Genomic DNA, 23961 nt, shown 5'->3' on the forward strand with positions numbered 1-23961 from the left:
GAGAACGCCGGGAGTGGCCGCCACCACTGGCGGCGGAGAGACTGCGAGGCAGGCAGCGGTCGGAAGGCTTCCTAGTGGACAGGAGGCCCTGACCCCAGGCTGTTGAACTGGGCAACAAGCCAAGCATTCTGCGTGGTTGATTTAGGAAGAATATTTGGGATTCCCCGGTTGTTCCAGAGTTGGAAGCACGGGACGGGGCGGGGAGGGGGGGCAGTCGGGGGCGGGACGTTAAGGAAGCTTGCGTATCTTGATCAAATCCTCACCGTTTTGGTCTGGTTGCTGCAGGGATTGCGGGTCAGAGTTGCCTATTTATATACGGTCTCCCGCCACTCATCCGCTTGTGCTTCGTCTGATCACCTACGCCTTCCCAAGTGGAAGCTGTCGGTGGGAGTTCTCACTAAGCTCCAACCCGCTAAATAGGGGAGTAGCATTTTCCTAGGAGAAGACACTTCAAGCGGTAGGCATGTGCCCAGGGCTGCGTCTTCTGGGCTTTCCGCTCTGTAATGCAGATGGTGGCTGAGCTTTCTGACTTTATTATTGTGAAACCAGCACCTCCTCCGCTTTAGTTCTATGGCAGGGCAGACACCCAGAGGTTACAGAAACGTCTACTGTCTATATAGAGGCATCATCTTCTCATGAATGGCACCTAAAAACCACATGCCAGGCTCCCTGCTACACAAGTGGACGAGGGAGGGTGTGCTGGCTGTTCTGTGGCCACCAATTTGGTATTAATCAGGTTCTGTATTCACAAAGCCTCCCAATTTCATTTTTGCTATGGTCTGCTTCCGTGCCTGGGTTTTCCCCACCGTGAGATGTGCGAACGTCCTGCTACCCAGAGCTTTCGAGCACCTTGCAAAGCCCGCTAGTAATGAAGAGTGAGGTCTGTCCCTGTCTTTGCTTGCTTCCTGCATCAATTAGCAGCAATTGAACGGTCAGCTGGTGAGTCACTGGCCGCTATTTAGTTTGTTTTGTCAGCTGTTTATTCATCTGTATCTTCCTGTTAAGATGCAGGGTGTGCTTTTTAAAGAAGCCTTACACAGCATAAGTTTTATTTTGGGACTGGATGTACTAATATATAAAGAGGATCTCTGAGAGTTATTTAGCCCTGTAAGCTATTTTCTTTCAGCAAAATTTTGTGGGCGCTCACTAGGTGCCAGGCACTGTTTAGGGCACTGGTGGTGCAGCAATGAATGAGATGGTCTCAGCTTCCAGCAGCTTACCATCCACTCCAGGGAGATGAGCATAAGAAAGTGCTGCATAGCACAGGGAGATCAGCTGGATGCTTTGTGATGACCTAGAAGGGTGGGATGGGGAGGGTGGGAGGGAGACGCAAGAGGGAGGGGATATGGGGATATATGTATATGTATAGCTGATTCACTTTGTTGTACAGCAGAAACTAACACAGCATTGTAAAGCAATTATACTCCAATAAAGGTTAAAAAAAAACGTGTGGTGAGTGCAGTAAAGCATGGTAGACAGAAAGAGGGTATGCAGTGGCGATCTGAGAGTTTCTACAACAGGAGGGGATGGTGGGAGGTGAGGAAGAGTCGAGAGAAGGTTTTTGTTTTGGACCCTTGGTTAATGGTGTTGCTGTTGAGAATAATGGAAAAGAAGCAGCAGGTGTGTTAGGTGATGGCTGTGGAGACACGGGCTCATTTTTGGACCTGTTGCAATAGTTTGAGAAAGAGGCCTGGGCGGGAAATGCAGATGTGAGCTACATGTAACCATTTGGAAATGTGTTTCTACTAAAAACAGATTGTACTTTATGTTTATGGCACCTGACAAATGACTAGCACTTCAAAAGTATACGGTGTTTATTTTAAAATGTAATTTTCAGATAAAATGTAAGTGGATTCCAGATCATGGCTTTTTTCTTTAATGGTGTCATCTTTTATGTCGGGGATTCAGCATATCAGGAGGGGAAGCGGGCAGTACAAACTGAACACAACCTACAAAGTGAACTTCAGGGTGTTAACAATGACATTAAAAGTGTTACTTGCCCTTTCAGGATTAGAGATTTAAAAAACACTCTGATGAACTATGGAAAACTGTATATTGAATTTGATCTTGAAATGCTGTAGAATGAAGGTTCTTTTCAACAGTGCCGCACTAGTTCCCGGGAAGTCGGTAAAAATGTGTCCTTTATCATACAAAGAATTTTCAAGAACACGTTTTTGTAAAATCATCCTTGTATCCAGGAATCTAGCCTAACCCTAACCTTAACTCTAACCCTAACCTGTCCCCTTAACCCTAACTCTAATCCCAACCCCCAACCTGCGTGTCGCACTGTCGACTTAAAAAAAGGCACCATCTGACAGTTGCGAGTTAAGTTTTATTTGGGGCAAAATGAGGACTGCAGCCCGAGAGACAGCATTTCGGAGAGCTCTGAGAAACTGCTCCAAAGAGGTATGGGGGAATGTCAGTATATATGTGATTTTGGTGAAGGGGAATACATGTAATCAAGCACAGATTTTTTGTAGAAGTTTTCTGCTAGTCTCGGGAAGCTTACTGCTAGTCACGAGGAGTAGATGTCACCATGAAGGATTTTAGTGCTTTTCTAGATATGAGGAGATACAAGAACCGGGCTCATAAAGTCGGCTCCTGAAAATACCTAACTATCTGAAGACCTGTTCTGCCAGTTTTTCCCAGAGCACAGAGTGCCTCATTTCAGCGCTCCACCCTGAACTCCTTTCAGGGGTGTTGAAAATCAGCAGCTGCAACAGCACATAGTTTAATCCTTGTAGAGGTAGATGGCGAGTGCCACTTGTAGTTGACAACACTAACACCAACTCTGGCATGAATCTGCATCTGCACATCTAAACTGACGCCTCATCCAAAGCTGAGCCTTAACTCTGACAGTAACCTGAACTCTAACCCTAAATGCAGCACTAACCCTTAACTCTAACGTGAACCCCATTTCTTGTCACTAACCCTAACCTTATCCCTAGAACTGGCTTTTTTAGGGGTAGACCTATTAGGGTAAAATGTTCTTTAGGTCTCTAGAAAACAGGTAATCAAAACTGAGAAATGAATTTCAGATTAAATGAGTAATTTACGAACAGATCATCAGTGGACCATCTTCAACAGCATTTCATGGTCAGGTAGCCTGATCTTTCTGATAAAGATACCCAAGGTGTGGATATTGTTCCCGGATGTCTACAGGACATCCTTGCCTCTGTTCTCTGATGTCACTAAATGTACTTAATAAGGGTCATTGTGAAAATTCAGTGAAAGTCTCTGGAGAGACAAGATCCAAATTGAGAGTACATTTCCGTAGACTCACAAAGGCGTATGCTAACCTTGATCCCAGTCTTCTAGGACTCCCCAAAGTGTAAGACTTTCCTACTCCAGAAGACCTGCAGAAGCCTGGGCTCTTCCCTTTGTATCTAAATTCCACTGTGACCCGAATCCAGCTAGAACTCATGTGGATTAGACGAGCAGTCTTTAAGACAGCGTGCTGTGTTAGGCTCTGAGGGTTATGGAAGTGAGGTAAGGTACTGCCTTGCATTCAGAGACTTCACAGCCAAGTTGAGGGAAAATGATTACCGTACATGAAACAACGAGAGAGTCTGATGGGACAGGACGTAATTCAGTGCTACACTGCGTGGTGCAGACCTGGATGCTGAACTGGCCCAACGCATGGACGGTATTGCCTCACATTTGCCTAGCACTCTGCTGCTACCAGACCTTTGTGACGCACATTCCGTCCTTCCTAGGGTTCTGGGAGGTTGACAAAGGGCAAGTATTAGTATAATCATTTATCTTTGCATATGCAAAAATGACTCAGAAAAGTTAACTGTTTCTTCCCAGATCCCCCAGCAGAGCTTTGACCTCAAGTCAGCCAACTTCAAATCCAATGGGAAGCTCACTCTATTTCATGGAGTAAATGAGACTTGAGCTGGGCCTTAGAGGCCTGAGTAAAATTTGAAGAGATGAGGGGAAATGAGAGTATTCTGCTTGGGGTAAAGAGTATAAGGAGAAGGCAGGGAGCCAGGAATGGGAGGGTGAGCAGATGAGGGGCGGGGCCAGTGGATGAGGTAAGACTGGAAGGGAAAATGGGGCTTTGAGAGCCAGGCAGGGGTTCATGTTTCATGTAGGGTTTCACTACCTACATGAGGAGTCAGTGAAGCTTTGAACTGGCTTAGTGGCTTAAAGAAAGACCCATCTGATACTGGTGTGCGGGGAGGTTTAGAACAAGGGGGGTCCAGAGACAAGAAACCCATTTAGGTGGCTTTGGGGTGTGGCTACAAGGACAGGCCTGGAACCGGGTGGCAAGAGCTGGTATAAAATAAAAATAAATGGGTTTGAGAAAAGGCAGTTCAAAAGGACAGACTTAGTGTTTGATTGAGCATGAAAGATGGAGAAAGTGAAAAAAATCAAAGACTCTAAATTTCAAATAACCAGTTACGTGGCTTCAGGGAAGTGATAGAATCTCTCTGGGCCCCTCAACGGAAGGAAATGCAAGTGCAACCCCTCACCTCACAGGGGACTGAGGCTTGTATGTACATAGAAGGACTGGATTAATTGGTTGTTTTGAGAAAGAGGGGCAATTTTATTTATTTATTTTAAAAGATTGCTTTTATTTATTTATTTATTTTTGGCTGCGTTGGGGTCTTCGTTGCTGCGTGCGGGCTTTCTCTAATTGCGGCAAGCTGGGGCTACTCTTCGTTGTGGTGCGCGGGCTTCTCATTGCAGTGGCTTCTCTTGTTGCGGAGCACGGGCTCTAGGAGCGCGGGTTCAGTAGTTGTGGCTCACGGGCTCAGTAGTTGTGGCTCGCGGGCTCTAGAGTGCACACTCAGTAGTTGTGGCGCACGGGCTTAGTTGTTCCGTGGCATGTGGGATCTTCCCGGACAAGGGCTCGAACCCATGTCCCCTGCATTGGCAGGTGGATTCTTAACCACTGCGCCACCAGGGAAGTCCCGAGGGGCAACTTTAAAATGTCTAGAGAGACATTCTCAACGACATTATTTAAAATAAGGAAAAATTGGTAAATGTCTAAGTGCCTCCCATGGGGGGAGAAGTAAATACATTATGAGTATTGTATAGAAATTAAAACCACATTTAAATAACATGGGGACATAAGTATTCAAAATATAAAAGTAGGTGGAGGAAAGAGGGCATAATACTATCTGAATATTATGAAGAATAAATACATGTAGAAAAAAAGGACTGGGAGAGTGATTGTCTCTTGTTGATGGTAATGTGGCTGATTTGTATTATCAAGTTTTGTACTTTGGATTTTTCCAAATTTTGTGCAATGAGCCTTATCACTTTTATAATGAGAAAAAAATATTTCGGAAAAAAGAATAAGAAATGAGTTCAACTACTACTGAAACTGTGCAACTCAGATTGGGACTTCAACCCATGGTCTTTTAAATAAGATCACACACCTGGTCTCAGGACTTAATGAAACTCCTTGCAGAAAGAATTCAGTGAGAGACAAAGTGATAGGTAAGAAGTGGATTTATTTAGAGAGAAACACACTCCACAGACAGAGTGTGGGCCATCTCAGAAGGTGAGAGGCCCCAAAATATGGGGTGGTTAGTATTTATGGACTGGGTAATTTCATAAGCTAATGAGTGGGAGAATTATTCCAACTATTTTGGGGAAGAAGTGGAGATCTCCAGGAATTGGGCCACTGCCCACTTTTTGATCTTTCATGGTCGGCCTTGGAAGTGTCATGGCACTGGCGGGCGTGTCACTTAGCTTGTGCTAATGTATTACAATGATGCTAACGTATGAGGCTCAAGGTCCACTGGAAGTCAAATCTTCCACCATCTTGGACCTAGTTGGTTCTAACCAGTTTTTATCTTGTCCTATGGATATGTCATTCTTTTAAAGGTTGTACCCTGCCCCATTCCCTCCTGTTTCACTACTGTTTAAAATCTTTAGATATGTTGTCTCCCTTATAACTGTTTCAAAAGAAAATAGCATATAATAGGTAGAGAGGTGGCATCCTTCTCTATCTGAGTTAAAAAATATCAGTGGAGTGGAATAGATCCTGAGACATGACAGAGAGGGAGAGGTGACCTTCATAGGAAAAAGGGAATAGGGCTGAAGAAAATAAAATACAGCAAAGATAGAGCAGAGATACATGCCTTCACAGACAGGAAATCAGAGTTCTTCCCTGTAAAGTAGTCTGACCTTTGGAAGCTGTTTACAACTCAGATAAATACAAAAGCAACTTTGGAAGTAGATAAGGATGCAGTTAAGTCACAATTGCAAACAATGCTTCATTGTACAGTATTTTATTAGGTTTGCTAACCTCCAGGAAACCTCTGCCAGGATTCCTCTTGGTTTTCCACCAGGGCTGCAAAATGTTTTCAGTGAACCTGCATTCAGGCATAAATGAAAACTGACCATCCAGTGACATCATGAAACATTTATGTGTTGAGAATTTTTTATGAATTTACATGTAACTAAATAAAATACTTCTAGGAAATAAGACCATAATTGTACCCCAAGGAAAATAATAATTGAAAACCTATAGAATAATTATCTTAAAATCTTGGATCCGTGAAGGTTCCTGGCTTTGTGCTTAATAAACAGATAATATGACATGACACGGCTACTGACTGGAGGCAATATGAGGGGGAAAACGGTCTTTGACACCAAGTTTTCTGCTAAATGTATGATCTCACATGACCTTGTATTATCACTTAAATTGAAAACCCTGGGAATTACCTTTAACAGATGAGTTTCTGACAAATGGAGCCTTCCTTTTGGCTTATCGTTTTTTTCGTTTTTATTTATTTATTTTTTATTTTATATTTTGGCCTCGTGGCGTGCGGGATCTTAGTTCCTGGACCAGGGATCAAACCCGCGCCCCCTGAAGTGGAAGCGTGGAGTCTTAACCACTGGACCGCCAGGGAAGCCCCCTTTTGGCTTATCTTTGACTGTATTTTACAGTTACCTGTGTATTGTTGTTTTCCACCAAAGACATGCTACTTAAAGTTCAGAGAACTCTCCTGAAATATTTTTTCTTCTCCCTACAATTTACATTGGCCCACGTGTCCCCTCACTGTTCTGGATCTCACTCTACCTTATCACAGGTGAGCACACGAGGGTCTGCCTGGTAGAGGGTCAGAGCTCTCTGAATAGCATGGTCCCCAAGCCCCAGTAAATACTAGATCTGAAAAGGGTAAGGGGGCACCCTCTCTGGTTTTCTTTAGGATCAGCTTGTTACTAGGTTTTGGGTAGACCCGCATGTGCTAATTTTCTTAGCTATGCTTACATTTGTAAAAATGGCATAAAAGAAAAGAAATGAACATAGCAAGGATTGGAAGAACCTGAGTTTCTCACTACCTCTCACCATCCCCCAGTGTTTGTGCTGCCTGCCTATATTTTATGTGGCAAGTGGGCAAAACTGCTCCATGTAGAGATGGAAGATATTTCCCGGTTATAAGATACTTTTCAATATAGGTTGTCAAAGTAAATACTGTAATATCTTTTTCTTATGATATTCCTATGGTAGAGAATGCCAGAAACATTAGGAAAACAAAAATTCACATGTCGATACTAATTGTTTAAAAGTTAAACCTCATTAGAGTATGTTTGCATATTTAAAATGTCTCCGAGGAGGAAGGTAACACGCTGGGAAGGAAGGATGAGGATAAGAACATTATGGAACTTTTGGACTTTATTAATAAAAATGAAATAATTAGGCCTGAGATGGCTTTTCAGTTGTAGGCCTCTCATCCCGTATTTCCCTTTGAATGACTGTCACAATAAGCTACCAGTCACCACACCGTGTGTAATCAGTGTGACATCTGGCTCCATAAGAGGCCACTGTTTCTCCAGCGTTAGCTAAACCAGTGCACTTCCTGTTGCTGGATTAACTGTCAGAGCCACAGGGTCTGATTTCCCTCCTGCTGATTTACAGTCCCTGTCCCGTTCTCTGTCGGCACTTGGATATCATTCCCGCTTTGAAAAAACTTACTCCTTTGACAAATATATACAAAACAGAAAGCTAATGGGGTGACTAATCTATTTGAAGAACCTTCTACATCCTTTTGTGATCGATGATTCCTACTTGGCTTGACACATGTACATTTGGCACCTTTTCCTTGACAAGTAAACCAAGATTGTGTGGTTTTCGTCGTGGCCTATGGTGTAGAAGCGGAGAATGAGGAAGAAAATAATTTGAAGATTTGCAGAGAGAAGGGATTGGATTTCACCCTGTCGTGGAGTCAGTCCATTGGGATAAACCAAGTCACTAATACCAGGCAGAGGAAGTGACCGAATTTTATATTTTGTGTCAGACACAACCTCAAAACAAAGAGGAACCACTCCAAGGACCTGGCCAGATGCAAGCCTGGTAAGTCGCTGCTTAAGATGGAAACTTTCTTGTGAAGCAAAACACCAGCAAGAATATATTTTAGGAAGAAATGTTTGGGTCTTTGAAAAGTTTTATACTTTCTATAACTGTGACTGTGTTAAAATAAGAATTCTGACATGGTGGGAGATGTGATTTGGGGGTATTTTGCTGGGCTGCTTTGGGATACGTTTTCCTTTGGAGGAAGAAGAGTCAGAAAAATATTCTTGGTTTTACCATCTAAAGCTATTCTAGCATAAAGTCAAATTGCCAGAGACTTAGTGTTTGAGGATCTAGGCAGGTTGATGACCTTGAATTGTGCTTTTCTTCAATACATTCTGAAATGTCAACTGGTTGGATGTGTAGAGTTCTCGCTGAACACTCACTGATGGAAGATTTTATTGGAAGACTCAAGTCTATTCTGATTTAAAGAGCTATAGTTCCATAAAAAAAAACAAAAAACAAAACTTTGCTTTTTGCCCTTTATTTAATAATATCTTTAGTGTTAAAGAGACAAAACCATAACCAAAGCAGTTGATGGCAAATACATTATGAAGAAAACCTGTAAACAGTAAAAATGTTAGAATAAGATCGTGTATTTCCAAAGAAAAGCTGAAGATTTAAACTTCAAAAAAACAGAGATAGAAAAGGTAACTTTTTAGTTCTGCTTATCCATAAAAATTGCCACTATTTTTGCAATCACACCTACTAAGATGGCCTTTATATGGTGCTTTTGCCCTCATCAAGCGAGGGGGGAAATACCTAAATGTGAAATCACTGCAGTTTATTAAATGTCAAAGAGGAACTTGTTAACCAGACAAATCAGATAACCAGCTGCTGTGCAGAGCAGTTGCCAGCCATGGGAAATGTCAGCACTCCCTTTAGAGAAAGACAGCTGATGACTACACAAAATGCATAGTTTATAAATAATTAGAAAAAAAAGATTAGAAGGTGTGCCACTCGTGTTAACCTATATGTTCCTCAGAAGAATAAATATTAGAATGTGTCATTAATAACAATGATCAAATATGATTGTGTTAGAAAATGAGAATGTAGACTACATTTCTGCCTAATTCCAGAATCTCAATTAGATACACGGGCAGGATATGAGCAGAGGATTGAGATTTCAAGGACAAGTGTTGGGGGAGGGGAGGCTGTCCAGGGAGTGGTCAAGGCCCCTTTGTGTTTATGAACTGAAAAGACAAGTTTCCCAGGAAGAAGTCTTTGTCAGGAGATGGGATTTTTCCACTTTCTCTCCCGGGAATTTCTCTTCCCTGAAATGAGGGCAGATGGAGACTTCCATCTCCTTTCTGGATGCTCTCTCTCTCTCTGTCTTTGAAAAGGAGGAAATAAAATTCCCAGGAACGGATCCTGGCCAAGAAACCCTAAGGGGATCTATGGGATTCTAAGAGGTGGACCTAAGAAGGCCTATGAGCCCCTGCAACTTGTGCAGAATTGCTGGTTGAAGAACGACTCCTTTGCATGAGTAGCATGTTCGAAGGGAAGAACTCACACAGGTGGAAGAGAGACATGTCTTTGAACTACGCTGCCTTGGAAGTTGGACTTCTACTGCTCCGGCATCTCAGGATATTTAGGAGAAGAGCAGGCCCAGTCCAAGACCCCTGTGCTTTGTGTGCAGTGCCTGTGTAGGAGAGAGAGTAGAAAATGTTTCTTGCCCCGTGTGAACAAGTATGGGTCATCCAGAGAAATCTGAGAACCCTATAACTAGGTTAATCTTGCCCAAGCGGTGGTAGAGAGGGTCCTGACCATGGAAGGAGCCAAGGCTTACTGAGGCATCTCTGACCTCCACCCAGGAGGGGTGAGCGGGAGACTCACGTGGAGACCCAGAACACTGAGCGTTAAGAGCACAGTAAGGACGAGAGGTGCGTGGCTCTGAGGATCAGGGCAAGGACAGAAGTAACGTTGGTGATGAGTTCAGAGCAGAATGGGGCTGGTGGAAAGGAGGGAATCGTGAGAAATGACTCTGAACTGGTTCTGCTCACAGAGCCTGTGCACTGAGGCTGGGTGAGCGGGGCAGGGCCACCGTGGCCTAAAGGTGCTGCAGCACTTGGGCAAACTGGATAAAATCTCATATTATGGACTAAAAGTTACCCTAAGAAATCTTCTATTCCATGTCCCTCATTTCACTCACTTGGAAAGTGAAGCCTAGAGATGAATCCACGATTCCAGAACTAATCATGGCAGAGCCTGGCCAGAACCTGCCCATTGAGTGGTCAGCTGTGCCTTGAGGCTGTCATGACTAATCTCATTGTTCCTTTTCCCTTGTTTACGTCTGTCACCACGAGGAGCCCAGCCCACAGGGCCCTAGTCCCCTCCTGGACTCTATTTACCATGTGGTTCTGCAGAGCCCCTCTTCCCCTGTCTCTCAGTCCTCCCCAACTCCTGGAACCTTCCACAATGCCTCTGCAACTCGCTGCAAGCCATCAGCTTATTTCTTTGTATCCCTCAGCTTTCCTTTCTGGATGGTCCCCTCACTGCCTAACTGAACCCAAGTCTTCCCGGAGGACCCTGCAGCTCCTCAGGTAGCAGGGGGTCGATGTCCTCTCCACCACCCGCCCCCCATTGCTCCTTCCACACCCTTTCCCCCTGTCCTGACATCTCCCAGCCTTAAACCCCATCTCATCAGACTCTGCCACCCACTCCCTCTCATTGTCAGAGTCATCAGCTGGGGTCAAGTGTACTGTAAAGCCTAAAACTTCAAATGCCGCCTTGACGCCTTGGAGCCTCACAGGCCCCAAAGGCCTGATCCTGAGTTGCCCTGCTCTTGCCAGATATGCCTCCCACCCCAGTGGGAATGGCTTCCTGTCAGTTGGGTCAGCTGCGCCCCACGTGGTCCTCAAGCTGACAAGTTCACTTCCCTGAAAAATTACCCAAACAAGCCAATCAGCCCCTCCCACGGAGCACAGGGGCACCACACCCTCTTGTTACTACAAAGCCTGCCCCCAGGCTTCGCTGGTTCACTGTAATCTTGAGAGCAGCCCCCGTGAGACCCTGCATGGCATGCGGTGCCCTCCTCCCCCAGCTGTGAGTGTGTGTGGCTGGTGAACCACTGCCCTCTCCTCTGTCCCGTGTTGAGCATCCTGTGTCCCATGCTATTCAGACAGGGACCCCTCCCTCACCCATGAGTGGATGGAAAGGGATCACAACAGTCAAGTCCCCTCATTTCTGGATCATTTTAGTTCCCGAATCACTATCACTCACTTTTCTCATATTAACTCTTGTTGATTTCAATGTACACATCTGTGATCCTTGCAGTGCCCTGGTCTTCAGGTCCTTTCATTCTTGTTCCCTATAATCTTGTCCTCCACCCTCCGTCAGCCACTCACTTCCACGTCCTTACCTCCCATGACCTTCATCTACGCCTCCCACTTCCCGCCTCCATCCCCTGTCTTTTCAGTTACTCATACAGCACCTTGAGCCCCAAAATCCTTTGACCCCAATGGGACCTTCATTCCATCAACTCTGTCACCTATTCCCTGTCCCTCACCCCCTTTCTTCCCTGTCTGCCCAGTTAAATGGCCAATTGTTACAATCACTCTCTTGTGCACACCCTCATCCCCCCTTGTTTTTGCCTTTTTCATCCTTCTCATTCAACAAACCTGCCTGACCCTGCCCTCATTCTCTCTGTACTGTGTCTGCACAGCTGAGAGTGGCTCACGCACATTCACACTACACATGATATTCAAGACCACCGTCCCCAAGTGGGCCCTGATGCTGCCTTGAGAACATCCTATATTTCCCTGGTCCGTGTGCTCTCCTGCTCACCTAGAGAAATATTTCATGCCTTTTCCTCTCCTAAAACCCCCAACACCTTTTCTCTGTGCTCTGTCTCAGCTGATGGCTTTGTTTTCTACTCACTGAGAAAACTGAGGTCATTGGAAGAGAGCTTCCAAACTCCTGACACATGTCCAGTCAGGAAGCATGTGACCCCATGTTCCTGCCCCTTCACAGGGTGTCCAGGCTCCTGCGGCCAGGGGCCCTCCCTGGGAACTAGACCCTATCGGCATCACTTCTCAAGGACACTCCTCCAGCAATCGGGCCCTTTCTCTACTGGGTCATTCTCACCAGAAAGCAAATAGGTTTTGTTTCTCCCAACTTTAAAAAAACAGCAACTTTTTATTGACGTCATTTTTTCCTCATTATTTCTCTGCTCTCCTTCAAAAAGAAATGTCTCAAGAGTGTTCTCCAATTTTTCTCACCCTATTTCCTCTTGAACCTGCTGTAATCAGATTTTACTCCACTTCAGCAAATCCCTCTGGAAAATGTCAATAATAATAACTTCAAGCACAGCGGTCATCTCTCAGTCCTCATCTTACCTGACACGGTCGATCTCGGTCTTCTCCTGACATTCCTTCTTCCTTCACCTTGAACTGCGTGTGCTCTTCTGGTTTTCCTTCTATCTCACTGGTAGCTCTCAGTCTTTGGCTGTTTCCCCTCCGACGTTTTTACTGTGGAGCTCCCAGGGTCCTGGGCCTTGGACTCATCTCCTGTTGGAATGCTCTCTCTTTGGGTGATCCAATCCAGTCTCAGGGCTTCAAATACCAGTCATATGACGACAACTCCCAGATTTACACATCCAGCTGGGACCTTGACCTTGAGACTCACGGCCAACACTTACCCAGCATCTCACTTCAATGCTGTAGCAGAGTCTAATCAGAAGGGCAGGACCACTATGAGTGATAGGAAATTGGCGGGGGGGGGGGGGGATTCATTGCAGGGATTCGAATTTCTGCAGTTGTGGAGTTGCTGAAGGGTCTGTGAAGAGCTGTTGACTCTTCCCTGGGGGCCTTCAGGTGCCATAGGTCAGCTGTACCTGCAGTTGGGAGGAAGAGCTGGACCTGGAGTAGGAGGGAGCCGGATGACTGGGGCCACATCTGCCTCTCGCTATCTCTGACCTGGACCACATGTCGGCCTGCACCCCGGCCCCGAGGTCAGCAGAGCTGGGGAGGGGTGGGGCTAGGGAGGCTGCAGGATCTGCTACCCACCCTGGCAGCGCAGTGGCCAGCGCTTCGTCCACAGACGCTACCTCATCTGCACCTTCCAAACTCAGCGCAGATTTACCTGCAGCCTGACCAGGAGCCACAGGAGGGAATGGGCTCTGTCTTAGCTCAGCTGATGCAGCTCAACGCCCTCATCGTGTCTAATGGATTCTCACACGACATGTTCCAAACTCTCCCCTTAAATCTTTCCCATCTACCATCTTTCTCCATCCTTCCGAGAATCTGAGTCATTCTTGATTCTTCTTTTTTTCTCACCCCCCTCCCCCATATTCCATTTTCCAGGAAGTCTAGTCAGCTGTGTCTTCAAAAAACCCAGAATCTGACTACTGGGTCCAAGCGCCATAATTTCCCACCTGGACCATTGCAGGGACTGCTCTCTGCTCCCTCACAAACCCCCTCCCCGTATACTTTCCACCTGGCAGGCTGGGTGGCCCCTTTGAAGCAAAAGTCAGATCACACTGTGCTGCCACACAAACCCTCCAAGGGCTCCCTGTCTCACTTGGAGTGAAAACCAAAGTCCTGCCAGCGAGTCGCCTCCAAGTCCCTACATCGGCTGTCCTCCGGGCCGGCGTCGCTCCTGCCGCACTGGCTCCCGGGCTCCTTCCGGCTCTCCAAGCGCGCCAGGCACCTCCGGCCCGGAGCTTTCACGCTGGCCTCGGCCTCGCCTGCCTGGGACCTGATGCTCCCTCCCCTCCTTCAACTCTTCATGCCCCTGCGATGCCCACCCCGACCAGCCTGTTTTCAATTGCAGTCTCCTGTCCCGGTCACCCCTGGCGAGCTCTATTTGCTAAGTAGCTCTATTTTTTAGGAGCAATTATGACATTCTAAGACAGGCTCTGTGCATTATTACCATGATTGTCTGCCTCCACTAAGTAGAACATAACCGAGTCAGGGCAGGGATTTTGACTGTTTTGTTTACTGATGTACCCCAGGGGCTTCGTCGATGTTTGTTGTATGAACTGAATGTTCTTAGTGTTTGCTTCCCCCTAATTGGAGGAGATGGATCTTAAGAAGGTTACCTTGTGCATTTCTCCATTTTTAGGAGGCATTCTTTCTACATCATTCTAAGGAATTTCTGCGGGAAAGAGAACCCTCCCCATTGTTTTAGGGCTTCGATTATAAACATCTTTTCTTTTTACCTAACTAGATCTTAACTATGAGAGTTGTCATCCCTTTAACTCACCCTGGGAGCATGTGATTAAGTATTAGAGACGTACAGAGATGTAGTGGGACACACTCCTCAGCCTTCTTCTAAGGACTGAGTTCTGGGTTCCTTTCACCTAAGCCCTTGAGAGAGCTTTCAAAGTTGGGAAAAGAGGTCACTTGCTCGGGAACTTGATGCAGTTCGCTGTCCCTGCAACAGAGAGGTCTGAAGGAAGAGAAACCACTATCTGATGTGAGAGGAGGTTCCTAGAAAGTGAGGTAGGTGCCTTGGTGCCAGTTATGAATCTCTGAGATGGCGTTCTCTGGCAGCGGACGCAGAACAAGGAAAGGTTTAATCACGGAGGGTTTGCAGCTTGAAATGAAATGTTACTAAGCCTTTTTAAATGTCATGTGCCTGTCCCTTGGGACGCTGCATCACACTGTACTCCGGTGACACCTTTATGGGACTGTCCTCTAACCAGTCCGAGTGCCACTCCAGAGCTGGGGTGATGTTTTTCCTCTCACCTCCCAGAGCTGGCAGGTGCCAGGACCAGGAAGCAGCTCGCTGAGGGCCTGTTGGGTGGACAGAGAATGAACGAGACATCTCCTGGATCAGCATCAGGAAAGAACAAGGAAAGGGAAGGGGCAGGGGGAGAGGAGGTGGCCCTTTGAGAGCCCCTGTGGGATTTGTGTAACCTAATGTAACTCATGCATTCCTGGCATGTGCTAAACGGTAGCTATTTGTATTTCATTTAATTTTACTAACTTCATGAGGTGTACGTTATGGCCCCTTTTTGACATGTAAGGAAACATTGGATCCGAGGACGGGTGTGCACTTTAGCGCCACTTAACTAGCGCTGGTGGAGCCAGGATTCAGCCTCAGGCCACGCACCTTCCCTGATCCTATCTCTCCATGTGGTCCCCAGAAAGGACGCCGGGAAGCACAAGGCAGTTGTATGTATGTGTGTAAAACGCACACTGTGCACGTAGGCGGGCAATCTTCACCACAGACATGAGTAGGAAACTGGAGAGAACTTACCTTCTTTTAATCACCAACTTCCACCTGGTCCCTGGACCGCCATGCACTGTCTTGTGGTTCCAGATGTCCTCACCCTGGGATGGAATGCAGTCGTATTCCATCATTTAAACTCCGAGCCTCAGTCCTTTCACCTGTAAAACTGAAATAATTATATCCCCCCACCATGGGTTCATTGTGAAGATTAAGTAAGAATACAAGGCAACGTTATTGAGGGCTCCCTATATACCAGACACTATTCTAAGCACAGTGCGTGGATTAGTTTATTTAATCCTCACAACCAGCCTATGTGGTGGGTATAATTATTGTCATCATGATCATTTAGTGAGTGAGGGGCTGGACATCAGAGATTAAGTGACTGGTATAAGGCTACCCAGCCAATGGCAAAGATTCAGACCTGGGCTGCCTGACTCCATGGGTCCCTGTGCCATTTCACCTCTGCTGTCTTAAAAAACAACAACAAATAAACAGAACCTCTAAAATAAGATAATAATTAAAATAATAAAGATCATAATAAAATAGCTACCACTTACTAAATGCCAAGTTGTACAAAGCTCCATGCTTGCTACCCTCCCCTGGTCTCACTGTGAGCCCCCAGCCCCTCACAGAGTTAGCGGGCGTAAATGACATGACAAGTGCCTCACATAATAGGACATTAATAAATATTTGGTCTGGTTTTCACCCAGAGACAACCAAAATTAATACCTTTATATAGAAACTTATATTTTTTCTATACCTATTTACAAGTAAATAAATGTGGATTGTATCATACAACCTTTTTTTTCTTACTTTCCCAAATATCATAAACATTTTTCCATGTCAATGCATATCAATCAACAACATGCTTTCTCAATGAGTGAGAATGAGCCCTCAAGTTGGAAAATACTGGCTCTTAGGGGTGAAAAAAATCTTAGATATTACAATGTATTGTGACCCTTCAAAGGACCACAGTACATAAACAGATGTACATCATGGTATTAAAATTTCAGGGGGGCTGGGACTTCCCTGGTCGTCCAGTGGTTAGAACTCCAAGCTTCCACTGCAGGGCTCAGGGGTTCGATCCCTGGTCAGGGAACTAAGATCTCCACAAGCTGCATGGCATGCCCCCCAACCCCCACCAAAAAAAGAAAAGAAAAGAAAAAATTTCATGGGGGAAGGAGGTGGGTGAGAAACTATTAAGATATTAGGGTAAAAAAGTCTAAAAAGGCTCCTTACAGGGACAATATTGGAAAGAGGTCGAGAAACAATGATCTACAACATCATTTTACATAATGGATAGTATTCCTTTGTATGAATGTGCCATGTTTATTGAACTGAAATATTGTTCAATCTGTTATTGAAAACTGAGGATGTTTCCAATTTTTAGCACTATAAACAATGCTGCAGTAAGCATCCTTGCAGCTAATATTTTGTACATCTTTTTAATTATTTCAGATCAATTGCTAGAAGAGGAATTACAGGTCAAAGGATGTCTCGAAACTTCCGATATATGTTCAAGACTCTACTTCAGGCAGTTTTCAGAGCAATTTCCAATTATGTATCACTTATACAGAAACTGGAGGAAGGGGTAAAACATTTCTTCATACAACTAAGGTTAATAAATTCACTATTAGTGTGAGTCCATGCTTTAAAAAGTCACTACAAGTAAATGTTTCTCAAGATGTCTTTCATCTGGAATGTTCTGAAATATATTTTTGCAGCAAATATAAAGGCAGACTAGTGCACTTCCGATCCCCGCTCTCATCTTGCTCTCCTGCTGGGGCCCCACCTGACACCCAGAGAAACTGGTGTGACCCACCCAGGAAGGGGGGGTGAGGCGCATATAAGCTCTCGTGGTCCAGCTCCAAGCTCATGTGTGGTTGCTCTCTAAGTGTGTGGGTTCCTACAACTGAGGCCTTTTGTTGGGGATGAGGGAGCGTCCATGCTTTTTAAAAGAATCCGCTCTGGGTACTTCCCACTGAATTCTGGTGAAGAGGATCTTGACTCACCTGGCTGGTCGTTTTTAACCTCTTTTAACCCTTGGCCCCTTGATGGAGGTCCTCCTCCAGTTTGGTTCTGCTGAAGCACCATAGGCCTGCCCCTGGAAGAAGGCCTTGGGCAAACACCCCTTTTGTCCATGACACTGTCCACTACCATCTCCGGGCATCCTGACCCACGGGAGGAAGGTGCACCTGTGCCTGCAGGTGGGGGGAGGCGCAGCGCTGCAGGCATCTCTTCTTCTGCTCAGGCCAACCCAGCGACACCACCTCGGCACTTTTGCACTGGCGCCAAGCTCTCCACGTGGTTCTGCTGGAGCCCCTCTCCCACTTGGCTTGTGGTTGGGCTGAAGCATCCTCTCCCCTTCCCCATGGCAGGTGAGGGCAGTGGAGGGGAAGCCCCCCACACACACCTACATCCAATCGTCTTCACATTCAGTCTCATTACAGCTCGCCTTGGGGGCGGGCAAAGCTTTATAAAAGCGGTCTTCAGCTCTTATGCATCTTGTCTAGGTGTGAAATTTGGCATCCCTAGAACCTATGATTTCTCAGCCTTAACTAAAGCAAGTCAAGTCACATCCTAATTTTCTGTTAAAATTAAAAGTAAGAACAACACCCATTAAATATGACGAAATGTGCTGAGACTCCAAAAGCTTTCAGAAGAAAAACGCATGAACCATCCAGAAGATTAAACACTTTTTTTTGAATAACTGAATGACAGCAGCAGTGACATCTAATGCCTCAGTAATTTAATGCCATTTCTATGCTCACAAGGCAGCTCACATATATATCTCCTCTGTATCAAAAGTGTATAACCCAACATTTTTATGGTTGCTTACTACTTCAGTCAAGGTAAGAGTTGGTGCTATTTTAAATACAATAGAATAAAAGTATTGGAAAATATACCCAGTGACTGTGTTTTGGCTCTTGGCAAATCAAATGATAGAGATTAGGGCTTTCAAAGCTTCTGTCAAGTCCCAACTTTTTAAAGATAAATTTGGCTAGTTATGCTTAAAATGGATATTTTTTGATTCACAGAATAATTTCTATCCACTGACTTCTTTAACATTTCCATTCAGAGCAAAGCTTATAATAACTGATGAATCTCTGAGAACAGTCATTCCAATTTTGTTCCTAGAGTATGTTCGCTTTTGATAATGTTGTTCTTATTATTGGTTATCCTAATTTGTACTGACTAGATTTTTTTAAAACCTAGCTTAATTTTATGGGAACAATTGAAATCTCATATCAAGTAAATAAATGTTGACTAGAAAATTCAGGCATTAAATACCATCGTTGTAAATTGGAGCGTAATGCAGTCAGATAACTTTAAATTACAGATGATGTGTAATTTTAAATTAAATTTAAATTAACCAACATCTCTTGTGCTCCAGAATGAATTTCTAAAATTTGAGCTGTTTTTCAGCCACCATTCCTGAGGGTGTTTTGTTTTGTATTAGTTTAGTTTAAATTTAGTAGAGAATTAGATTTTTTCTTACTTTGAGAGCAGGGATCAAAATCTGTTCCAGTTGTCTAGTGCCCAACATTTCGTGTCTGAAAACAAGGACTCTTGTGTAGTGTTTCTCATGGATTTTGTGGATCAGGGTTGGGTTGGCTCAGCTGAGTAGCTCTGGTTGGTAGCACCTGGTGTGGTCAGTCTGAGGGTGGCAGCAGTGGGATTAGCCGTGTGTGGAGCATCTGGGGACTGGCCAGGTGTTTCTCTCTTCACACGGTCTCTGCTTTTGACTAAAGAAGTTTGTGCTTCCTCATAGCATGGCAGCCTCAGACTCCTTACATGTGGTGCAGGGCTCCAAAAGCTAGTGTCCTGAGAGAGAGAGACAGGAGGAAATTATATTGCCTGTAATGACTTTGCCTTGGAAGTCATTCTATGTCACTTCTTCCATAGTCTATTCATTGAGACAGTCATCAAGTCCCACCCAAGATCCAGTGGAGGAGACATAGACTCCATCTCTTGATGGGAGAGCTGAAAAGTTCTGAAAGAGCATGTGGGGGTCAGGAGTGTTGTCATGGCCATTTTTGGAAAATACAATATGCTATAGTTTGTCCTCTGGCTACTGTCATCTGCATCCCTTCCATATGCAAAGTGCATTCATCCCCTCTCAGAAGACCCCTAGATCTTGTGCATTAAGGTACCAGACTCAGGCTTGAGGTTCAGGATCAAGTTATTTAAATCAAGCTTATGTATAGCTGAGGCTTCTCAAGTGCGTTTCTTCACATACAGCTCGTTGTGTAATATTCCTCTCAATCTGAAGTCTTGCAAGCTAGAGAGAACTTACCTGCCCTCTGCATGTGCAGCCTACAATAGTGAGACAGCATAGGATAACTGCTATAGATGCTCCCACTCAAAAGGCAGTAACAGGAGAAACACAGCAATTCTAAAATCCAGTCCCGCACCTGCTGCCAGGTTCTTGGTTAGGGGTCAGGCCTATGACTCTAGGAACAATTCCTGACAGCTCTTGACTCTGCCCTCCAGGCTCTTCATTCCTCCCTGGGAGTAAAATGTAGCCCATGTTTGCAGCTGAGTGGTGTTCCCATCCTGCTTTTTGTGTACAGAAGTTTGTGGGTCCAAAGGGGTCTCTTTATTTTATAACATTTCTATGCTTTTCTGTCCCAGTTGATGTTATTTTCTGCTACCACAATTCTCCTAAAAGCTTTGTGGGTTTCCTATAAATCATACTGACGTCTATTTGGTAGGAAAATGGCAAAATATTGAAACAGAAAATTCCACAGGAAAACATACAAATGGCCTTTAAATATATGAAAGGAAGCTTACCCTTGCTCAAAGTAAGAGAAACGCAACTTGCAACTCACTAAGTCAGCACGAGGGGGCTTCTGCAGTGCTAGTAATTTTTCTGTTTCTTCATTGGTGTGCTGATTACAAGAATGTGCTCAGTCTGTGAAAATTTACCATCTCCGCACTTCTGATAGGTACACCTTCTGTATGTACATTGTATGTAAATAAGTTAACAAGCAAACTGCCCTGAGATACCACATCTCACTTACCAGGCAGGCAAACATCCCAAAGTTAGACAACACATCCTGTAGAGAAGGTGGTGGGAAACCGGCCCACTCATCCAGTGCTGGTGGGTGTGCCAGCTGCTGGCACCCCTGGGGGCATTTCGCAATATCTAGCAAAGTTATGTGTGCGCTCATCCTTTGACTTTGCAGTGCCATCTCTAGGAGTCTGTGTCAGAGACATGCAGGCAAAGTTATGACATGACAATATGCACATGGCTGCTTATTGCTGCTCTATTTGAAATGGCAAGAGATTGTCAAAAACCCAAATGTCTGTCAGTAGGCGTTGGTAGCTGTTACTTTCACACAAAGGGTCACTCTGCAGCTGTAAGAGGAATGCGAATGGTCTGTACACCCACCCTGGAGGGAGCTCGCCATGTGGTACCTAAAACCCTGAGCTATGGAACAGTGTTAAAGAGGGACAGAGTGAAACAGCATATGAGTTCACCCATAGTTTCAAAAAGAAACAAGTGAAGAATAAACAAAACTAATAAAAAATGTTTACCTTTGGGTAGGGGGGAATTAGGGTGGAGGGAACCAAGATGAACCTTTACTTCAGAAACATGAAAATGTTTTACATAATTTTAAGAAATTGAAAAGCACCTTTAAAACAATACAAAAGGAAGCAAATGAACCTAGTAATTGTATATCAAGTGCACGAAGGTTAGACTGAGAGTGAGTATAGTTACCATAAAGTGTGTCATCCTAGTTGGGACACTTTTGAGAGTGAAAAGGGGTAGTTTTAATAATTATTCCCAGACAACGGGTATAAACCAGACTGACCTTGGCCAATCGGGACTGGTGACTACCCCAGGTTGGATGTTATTAAGGAATTACTCATTTCTGTTTGATGTAATAATATCACTTATAGATGCATATTGAAGTGTTTACAGGTCACATGACCTCATGTGTGGAATTTGCTTGCATACGTTGCTTCTCAGAGTGTGCGTGCATCAGGATTACCCGGAGAACCTGGGAAAACATAGAATACTGAGTCTCCCCCCAGAGATTCTGATCCAGTGGGTCTGCAGTGCAACTAAGAATTTGCATTTCCAAGAAGTGTCTAAATATGCTGGCTTTGCTGGGTTTTAGATAGTTTTGAGAAACTATGTAACTGCACACACAAACACATCAGCTCGACCTCTCTGCCCCCGTGTGTGTGTGTGTGTGTGTGTGTGTGTGTGTGTGTGTGTGTGTGTGTGTGTTAGTGGGGGAAGGCTGCAGTGAGATTGGCAATGTGTTGATCATTATTGAAGTTGGGTCATGAGTCCATGAAGGTATTTTCCTATTCTCTCCACCTTTGTGTATGCTTGAGAATTTCCTTACTATAAGTTTATATATGTTTTTCAATTCAGGAGGTTGAGGTCCAACTCAAATGGAACCTCCTGTATTGCCTTGATTCATTTAATTGGATCACACTGATTTTTCTTTATTATTATAAGAATCATATTTATACTTCTGCCAAAGTAAAAGCCAATAAAAATGAAACATAAAAAATTCACCCTAAATGCTCTTATCTGTGATCCACATTTTATGATTTTACATACAACTGTGACCCGATGCAATAAAAAAAACTACAGAATTTAATCAGAAAATGAATTTGAAATAGATATAGAAAATCATTTTCTTATTTTTCTTTAATGAGAAGCAACTCTTTTAATCATTCTCTTGTATCGCTTGTCTCTGTTATAACTTTCCTAAAGTTTTCTCTTCCTATACTTCCTCTTCTCTCCTTTTTCCTTCTCTTTTCTTCACCCCCTTCTGCCTCCTTTGTCTTTTCCTTCCTGCTCTCTGCCTTTCTAAATATATTTTAGATTTTTGGGGTTTTTTGTTTTTAAGTAAGGTCCTGCATGATTTGGTTTTAGTTTGCAAAGTGATTATGTTATTTTATATATTTCTCTCAAAAATTGAAATTGCTTTGAATTTATGTGAACTCTTTAATTGATTTCTTTTCTTTCTTTTTTTTTTTTTTTGGCTGCGTGGCACATGGGATCTCAGTTCCCTGACTGGGTATTGAACCCAAGTCCCCTGCAGTGTAAGCACAGGTCTTTTTTTTTTTTTAAATATTTATTTATTTGGCTACACTGGGTCTTAGGTGCAGCATGTAGGATCTAGTTCCCTGACCAGGGATGGAACCTGGACCCCCTGCACTGGGAGCGTGGAGTCTTAACCACTGGACCTCCAGGGACTTCCCTATTTGGTTTCTTTTTAAACACCTGAGTATCATCAGTACACCTCCATAGGAAATAAAATCCCACCATTGCGGTGAGAGACCACATCTTCGGGCCTCTATAAGTGGTTTGGTTTCTTCCTAGGTGTGCTCCCAGGGAGCCTGTGGTCTGACTGAAACATGTACTTTTACACTAAACCCCGAGATGCCCACTCATGACAGGCTTCACTGCCCACTCCCTGCATTCTAAAGACTGTGTAATTTAGCACAGTAAGGGGAAATGCTGCAATACTTTATATTCTTTACAAAACGTCATATTTTGTAGCAGTTACGAAAGAACAAACCATGACTCACACAGTTTTACTGGCACCGTGTGGACTTGAGGTGAGCTCCCGAGTAACGTGACCTCACTGTGTTCTTTTGGCTGAAACATCAGCAGAAGCTGATAATTCAGATACTGAGAAATCTGTTTAGGAGATAGTGGCACACATAAAGTCCCTCTGTAGCTCACAGCCTTGCAGTCTGTTCTATTCTACATACGTTTGTCCGAAGTTTTAACAGGAAATGTTTGGTTAACCACAATCCTGCTCAACTTTAAATAACTAATTTAATATCTTTAAAAATCTGGCTTTGAAATAGCTTCTCTGAAAAAAGAAAAAAAGTCATAGATTTCTTAGATAGAAAATACAGGCCAACTATCAGAACAGGTGATCACTGTTTTCTTAGTCACTCCTGAAATGATGGTAATAGCAGCTAACATTTTTATAGCCCTTGCTCACTTGTAAGCACTTTCCTAAGTGTTTTACATTATATGTAATTAATTTCCATTAATCATATAATTTTCACTACTATCTTATGAGGCAGGGACTTTAAATAATGATTGGAGATAAAAAATAAATTTGCCTCAGTAGATAAATAAATTTAGAGGGAAGTAAATTCGCCTGAATGTACTCATGTGTAAAATAGGTATAGTCAACAAATTTGATGGTGGGAAATAACGGAAGGTATAACAAAATGGCTTAAATTATTTTTTCTAAATAAGTATTTTTAAAAACTACTGAATAGCTTGGCTTAAAATACTTCTTGGGTGTGGTTTTATCTTAAAATATTCAGAAAAAGAGAAAAGGTTTGACCCGTTTGGGAAGTCTCTTAATCACTTCACAATATATGAAATGAAGTGAAATGAAATCATTATGCTGTACACCTTAAATGTATATGGTATGTCAATTACATCTCAATAAAACTGCAAAAGTTAAAAAGAAGTC

At 44.0% G+C, this 23961-nt stretch overlaps 1 long non-coding RNA gene across 1 annotated transcript in view; it reads left to right on the forward strand.

The window, feature by feature from the left end:
• The first annotated feature begins 7857 nt into the window (after positions 1-7857).
• The window catches only part of LOC113628927 (uncharacterized), a 44512-nt gene continuing 28408 nt past the window's right edge, over positions 7858-23961 (forward strand). The window contains exon 1 of the long non-coding RNA XR_003436300.1: positions 7858-8317. This is a non-coding gene — a long non-coding RNA (uncharacterized LOC113628927). The remainder of the gene's footprint in view (positions 8318-23961) is intronic.

The sequence above is a fragment of the Aethalodelphis obliquidens genome, unplaced genomic scaffold (genome assembly GCF_003676395.1).
Source record: "Aethalodelphis obliquidens isolate GAN/ISIS:26980383/991018 unplaced genomic scaffold, ASM367639v1 scaffold25, whole genome shotgun sequence".
Lineage (NCBI taxonomy): Eukaryota > Metazoa > Chordata > Mammalia > Artiodactyla > Delphinidae > Aethalodelphis > Aethalodelphis obliquidens.